Consider the following 7,186-nt stretch of genomic DNA (forward strand, 5'->3'; position numbering starts at 1 on the left):
AGGTATAGTTCTATACCAGAACATTGTCAAAACATTATTGTTGCAATTTTTTGTTCTTTGGACAATAAACAAAGGAATTAGCCGAATCTAGCACACATGCTCACTCTGTTCAATTGCTACCTAACATTTAAACAAATGAGAATATGACAATCCGACGGTACAGCCATATAGTCTAATAAATTTCTTTTTGTTTGACCAATCTTTTCGATAATGTGACATAGCTACTACGTTATGGATTCCCTCCAATGATTATCATTTTCTAAGTCTAAATAACTTCATTTACCTCTAAAACTTAATTGTTTATTTTTTCCATATTTCAAGATTAATTTGGATTGACGGTAAAAGTTTCTTCTTCTTCAACATTTACTTGTCCTTCACCGCCCATAAATTTTCATTTTCATACTCTTCATCTGTGAATCCATCTTAATCATGCTTGTGGCACAGAGCTCTATATTTGAGTACCAAATGTTTATCAATGTTTGTAACATAAATGTATGTTTCCAAGATGTTTTCATGATCCTACTCTTATCTGGTTTAGATATTTATTGCGTCTAGTAGTATCATTTTCTTTCATCTACTTTTTTTTTCTTCCATCTACTTGGATATGTAGTATTGGACTACTTACTTTTTTTTTTCTTTTGAATACTTAAAATTTCGTGACAATCACTCCTCCCTCCTTTTAATCTAGGAATTCTTCCTTTTCGTGATACGTTGTTTTATAGATTTTTGAATAATGTGAGTCCCTATATTCTTTGCTTATTACGGTTTTTCATGACATTTTTATATCTTCAATTAAATCTCTTACTTTCCCTTCTTCAATTAGCTTTACTGCACACGTCAATTTATAACATTCCACAAACTATCTACCAACACTAAATGGCTTCTATGGGGCTATACTCATTTTCTATTAGGTTATACTTTTTCTTCTCCTTCAAGACAATAACTTCCTTTCCTCCTCCAATGTCAATAATAGTTTTTTAAGGTTCTTCCATTCTATGCCCTCAGGACACATGACAAGAGATGGGTCAGAGTATTAGTTATTTGTAAAAGTTTAAAATTTCTTTGCTAAAGTTTCCTAAATTTAGGGGGTAAATAATAATGTTTAAAATTTAAAATAGGTCCACCCTTATATTTTGTACACCTATCTTATGCCCTAGAGGCACATAATATTAAAAACCCTTTTCTAATAGGAAAGATGTGAGATTTAAAAAGTTAGAAAGAAGAAAGTGGTTTGAATGCAAGCCTTTTAAGTCCTAAGATCTCAACTTTAATCATTTGACTAAGGCCTCCTTAGCAATGTTAGTAGTAGTTCATCACCATGGAACCTCAAAGGACTTAAATTTGGATTTTTGTGTTAAATAAATTACTTAAATAATATGCCATCAGTTTCACAAAAAATGAAAATGGAAAAAAATAATATGACATCACTCGTTGAATTAGAATAATCTTTTTCTTATTTTTTTTAAATAGGAAAGAGGTGAGATTTAAGAAACAAGGCGGGGGAAGAGGGATTAAAACCTAGGACTACTAATTCTTGGAGAAACTAGAATAAGTAGATTATTCTTTGATTTTTATACTCGTATTTAATATAAAAAACCCTTTTCTAATAGGAAAGATGTGACATTTTAAAAGTTAGAAAGACGAAAGTGGTTTGAATGCAAGCCTTTTAAGTCCAAAGAACTCAACTTTAATCATTTGACTAAGGCCTCCTTAGCAATGTTAGTAGTAGTTCATCACCATGGAACCTCAAAGGACTTAAATTTGGATTTTTGTGTTAAACAAATTACTTAAATACTATGCCATCAGTTTTACAATAAATGAAAATGGAAATAAATAATATGACATCACTCATTGAATTAGAATAATTTTTTTCTTATTTTTTTTAAATAGGAAAGAGGTGAGATTTAAGAAACAAGGCGGGGGAAGAGGGATTAAAACCTAGGACTACTAATTCTCGGAGAAACTAGAATAAGTAGATTATTCTTTGATTTTTATACTCGTATATAATTAATGCCTTTAAAATCCTATACTTTTCTACATTGAAGATATCATAAGAAATAGACTTTGCTTTCTTCAAATTTTCTATATATTTCCCATTTTTCTAATTTATATTTTCCCAATTTTACTAAGGGATAATTTCAGAAACCCTCCTTGAGATTTGTGATAATATCACTTGATACCCTTGAATTTTGAAAAATATAACATACCTTCCTTATTTTCTAATGTGATCTCTGTACTTCTTATTTTGAGGGTGTCAATTGGACTCTCTAAGTCAAGTTTTGGCAGGATCCATAGCCTGATTTAGAACGCTAAAATATTAGGCCCATTGGTTTGGTTACATATCTGATGCGGTCCATTTTGAACATCATTTTGGTGAACTATTGGGCTAACAGCCACTCCGGACCGCTAAACCTAATCCCACCCAACAAAATGATAATAATTAAAAAAAAAAAAAGCCGTTCTGCTCTACCATTTCAATTCTTATTTTTGACAAATTGGTTGATAACATATTTTAGCATGCGTGATTTGTTTGTTATGATTATTGAGTATTGATATTCTTAAAACCGGGGGAGGGAGGGAGGGGGCAAGCGAGGGGGGAGGAGTAGTGGGATGTTAAAGATTTTCTTGATGTCCATTACAAGTTGATGCAATTGTTAAATTCAGACATCTCTTCAACAATGATCATGTAAGATCCGCGGCAATATGAGTGGAACTAATTCAAACTCTTACTATAGACCCTCGAAAAAGTATCAATATAAGCCACAAGGCTTTGCAATTCAATTAAACAACAAAAAGACAGAGAGTTTCCAAGACCAGAACCGAAGAAACTAAAAAACAAAATTTGGGAGGCAACTCGATATGTTATTCATCTTATAATCTCGCTATAATTGAGAAGCAGACTAATATCACATATTCATAGGGTAGTCAATTTCCCAATGTCTGTGCACTCTGGTTTCGAACCAACTAAAGAAACCAAGATACAATTGGACTTGGATTAGTGACCGATGAGCTTAAGGAAACGCCAACAATTAGGAAAATCATCAAAACGCACTTGGACAAAGACCCGGGGAAACCAATTACAGAATTACTATAAAATAAGCTAATTTTGATTTAACTCCTACACTTACTTTACCCGACAGTTGGCTTAAATCTATTAAACCAAAAATTATATTCCATAGAACTGTATAAATATTACGTATGGAAAATTGATCATGAGATTGCTTTTGTTAAAGTAGCTTGTAAAATCAAGAACCAAATAGGTTGTAGGTGTTATCAATCAACATCTTTACTTGAAGCTAACACATTTCACCAGGTTATAAATCCATCTAATATATTAAGCCGATCTGTCAGGCTGGCCAGAGGGATTTCTAATCCCTTACCAGGAAGGAAAAAAGAAAAAATCACTAGTATAGCACAATAATGTTACACCTTTCAGTAGAACGACCAGTTGAGGAATCTACGAAAACTGTCTCAAAGGTAGTGTAGAGGAGCAAATTCACCGGACCCACGTGTCAGTTCGGATATGATGACTTGTCAGTTCGGCCAGACCAGCTTGAACAGGAGGGATGCCAGCTCGCGCATGGCTGCCGCCTCCCCGCTGGATGGGCCTGGTGGGCCGCGGCCTCCGAACTTTTCGGAGCTAGCCGATGGAGCCCTAGAAGGACTCCCTTTCCAGCCGGACTCTTAATCCTATAAGAAAACTACTACCCACAAGTCTATAAATACAGCACTACAAAGCAACACAAGGTACGCCATCAACAGTACTTCCCACTGTTACTTTACTCTCAATCTCTTACTGACTTGACCGTCGGAACTGCTTCGGAAACTAGCCCCGCCGTTCGTCCCTTTGCAGGTCGGTTTGCTTATCTCACGTGCGCCTCAGCTCGCTCCCTCTCAACTCGCAGCAGCTCAGCTCGGATCGCATTCTAGGACTAAGCTCAGTTCGCTCGCTTTCCTCCCATCAGCTCATCCTTAACCAGCTCGCAGCAGCTCAGCTCGGATCGTGTTTTTGGCAGTCGCATCAATTGGCGCCGTTTGTGGGAACGCAATTCTTCTTTTCACAAATCATGCCGAGAACTAGATCTTAGAGAAACACCAATGGGTCCAAGGAGAACGAGCGGAGCAACCCCCAAAATTCCCGTTAGGATCCCATGCTGGGGAATGACGGGACAGAGCTCTCGTGAATCCCGCCTGAACAACTAGTGCAAGCGGTAGCCGAAAATCTGCCCACCTTTGATGCTATTGTGAACTACCTAAAGGGGCAGTCAGGAGACCATCACGAGCAGGAGCCCAAGACACAGAGGATGGATGGAGTTGGGCTGTCAGAGTCTAGAATGGAAAGTCCCAACTCTCGCCCAAAGCCGGTGCGGAAAGAGCTCACACATGAACAGATCGAGGTTATGGAGCCCTCTCATAAGTGCTCCCGAACTGAACACCCAGAGCCCTTCCAAGGGTTCCCAAGGAGGGAGCTTTCTCCCAAGAAAGAAGAGTATTAGGTACAGGACGAACTGGATCTGTTATTGGATCCAGAGGCGGACAGGTATATCGCTTCCCCCTTCATGCCCCGACATTGAGAACTGTCCGCTGCCCGCTAAGTTCAAAATATCAAGCATGAAACCTTACGACACTACCACAGATCCGAAGGACCACTTGTTCGGGTTTATGACACAAATGCACCTACAAACGGTTGCTGATGCCGTTAGGTGCAAAACTTTCCCAATGTTCCTGGAGGGCAAGGCACGACAGTGGTTTCAAGGGTTGCCTCCTAGATCAATTCAGTCCTTTAGCCAGCTCGCACGACTGTTCGCAGCTCAGTTCGTTTCGTCGCGAGCCTTCTCCAAGAGCACTGGTCACCTGATGACCATTCAGCAAAAGCTTGAGGAATCACTGCGCGAATACATGGTGCGATTCAATAACAAGTCCCTCCAGGTCCGGGACCGGGACGATAAAATTGTCATGGCAGCTTTCATCAATGGATTGCATAAGCCGAAGCTATACACCGAGTTCATCGAGAAACCTCCCAAATCAGTTCAGAAAATGCTAGATCGAATTCATGAGAGGGCTAATGCCACAGAAGCAAACCGCCTGAAGAGTGAGCAGAGACGATAGAACTTCTTCTATCCGAGCTCCTCCAACTGAGCAGAGACGATAGAACTTCTTCTATCCGAACTCCTCTAACTGAGTAGAGAGGATAGAATTCCTTCTATCTGAGCTCCTCCAACTGAGCAGAAACGATTGAATTTCTTCTATCCGAGCTCCTCCAACTGAGCAGAGAGAATAGAACTCCTTCTATCCGAGCTCTTCCAACTGAGCAGAGAGAATAGAACTTCTCTTCGAGCTCCAACTGAGCAGAGACGATAGAACTTCTTCTATCCGAGCTCCTCCAATTGAGCAGAGACGATAGAACTCCTTCTATCCGAGCTCCTCCAACTGAGCAGAGAGAATAGAACTTCTTCTATTCGAGTTTCAACTAAGCAGAGGCGATAGAACTTCTTCTATCCGAGCTCTTCCAACTGAGCAAAGACGATAGAACTCCTTCTATCCGAGCCCCTCCAACTGATCAGAGAGGATAGAACTCCTTCTATCAGAGCTCTTCCAACTGAGCAGAGAGAATAGAACTTCTTCTATTCGAGCTCTAACTGAGCAGAGACGATAGAACTCCTGCTATCCGAGCTCCTCCAACTGAGCAGAGAGAATAGAACTTCTTCTATTTGAGCTCCAACTGAGCAGAGAGGATAGAACTTCTTCTATCCGAGCTCCTCCAACTGAGCGGAGAGGATAGAACTCCTCTGTTCGGCCTCACAACAGAGATGGTAGAACTTCCTCTATTTGGCCTCAAAACGGAGATGATAGAACCTCTCTGTTCGGCCTCAAAATAGAGATGATAGAACTTCTTCTGTTCGGCCTCCAAGCAAAGACAGTAGAATTCCTTTGTTCAGCCTCTAGTTGAGTAATGACCTGCCGACCGTTCAGTTCAGCCAACCTCCTCTGTTCGGCCCCTAGTTGAGTAATGACCTGCTGACTCTTCAGTTCGGTCTCCAGTTGAGCGAACAGAGTGATGTTCTTTGCAGGTCACCACCTCAAGGTCTGTATGAATTTGAACCGGTTGTTTCTTTAGAGCTTCAACCTTTTGAGAAAAAAACGTCCAGTTCAGCCGATTCTGCTCGACGCTCGTGAACACGTGTAGTCAAACTGACACGTCCACCTGAACTAGGACTAGATTCATGCAACCATGCAATGACTCTAGTCCTCAAAAGAGAGCTATTGTAGAGGAGCAAATTCACCAGAGCAACGTGTCAGTTCGGACATGATGACTTGTCAGTTCAGCCAGACCAGCTTGGACAGGAGGGATGCCAGCTCGCGCATGGCTGCCACCCCGCTGGATGGCCCTAGTGGGTTGCGGCCTCCGAACTTTTCGGAGCTAGCCGATGGAGCCCTAGAAGGACTCCCTCTCCAGCCGGACTCCTAATCCTATAAGGAAACTACTACCCACAAGCCTATAAATACAGCACTACAAGACAACACAAGGTACGCCATCAACAACACTTCCCACTGTTACTTTACTCTCAAGCTCTTACTGACTTGACCGTCGGAGCTGCTCCGGAGAACTAGCCCGGCCGTTCTTCCCTTTGCAGGTCAGTTCGCTTACCTCACATGCGCCTCAGCTAAGCTCGGATCGCATTCTAGGACTGAGCTCAGTTCGCTCGCTTTCCTCCCATCAGCTCGTCCCTGACCAGCTCGCTCAACTCGCAGCAACTCAGTTCGGATCGCATTTTTGGCAGTCGCATCAGGTAGCATATCCCCTTGTAAATCTAAACTTTCCGGTGCCGGAAACTATTGAAACTTCCCTTACCGGGACAAGTTGTATGCTTCGTCCTTGTAGTTCCAACGTGCTACCACCGTATTCTAGATTGGAGAAAACAACAGAAACCAAAACATAAGTGTTTTTTCCATCTAGGGAACACATTACGTACATCCCTTGGCCTCGAGCGATTTCTGGGGAATTGCGTTTGATAGCGGTTGTTATGGGATCATCAATGACAAAGACGGTTCCAAACTGGCGGCGTTTGGTCCCATCATAGAGTCTTGAAAGAATATAGACATCGTTGTTTCCTTAAGTTGATACTGCTCAGCTTGTATACATGTTATCCCGGTTAATAAAAGTAGTACAATAACTGGAATGGAT

The sequence above is a fragment of the Coffea arabica genome, chromosome 5e (genome assembly GCF_036785885.1).
Source record: "Coffea arabica cultivar ET-39 chromosome 5e, Coffea Arabica ET-39 HiFi, whole genome shotgun sequence".
Taxonomy (NCBI): Eukaryota; Viridiplantae; Streptophyta; class Magnoliopsida; order Gentianales; family Rubiaceae; genus Coffea; species Coffea arabica.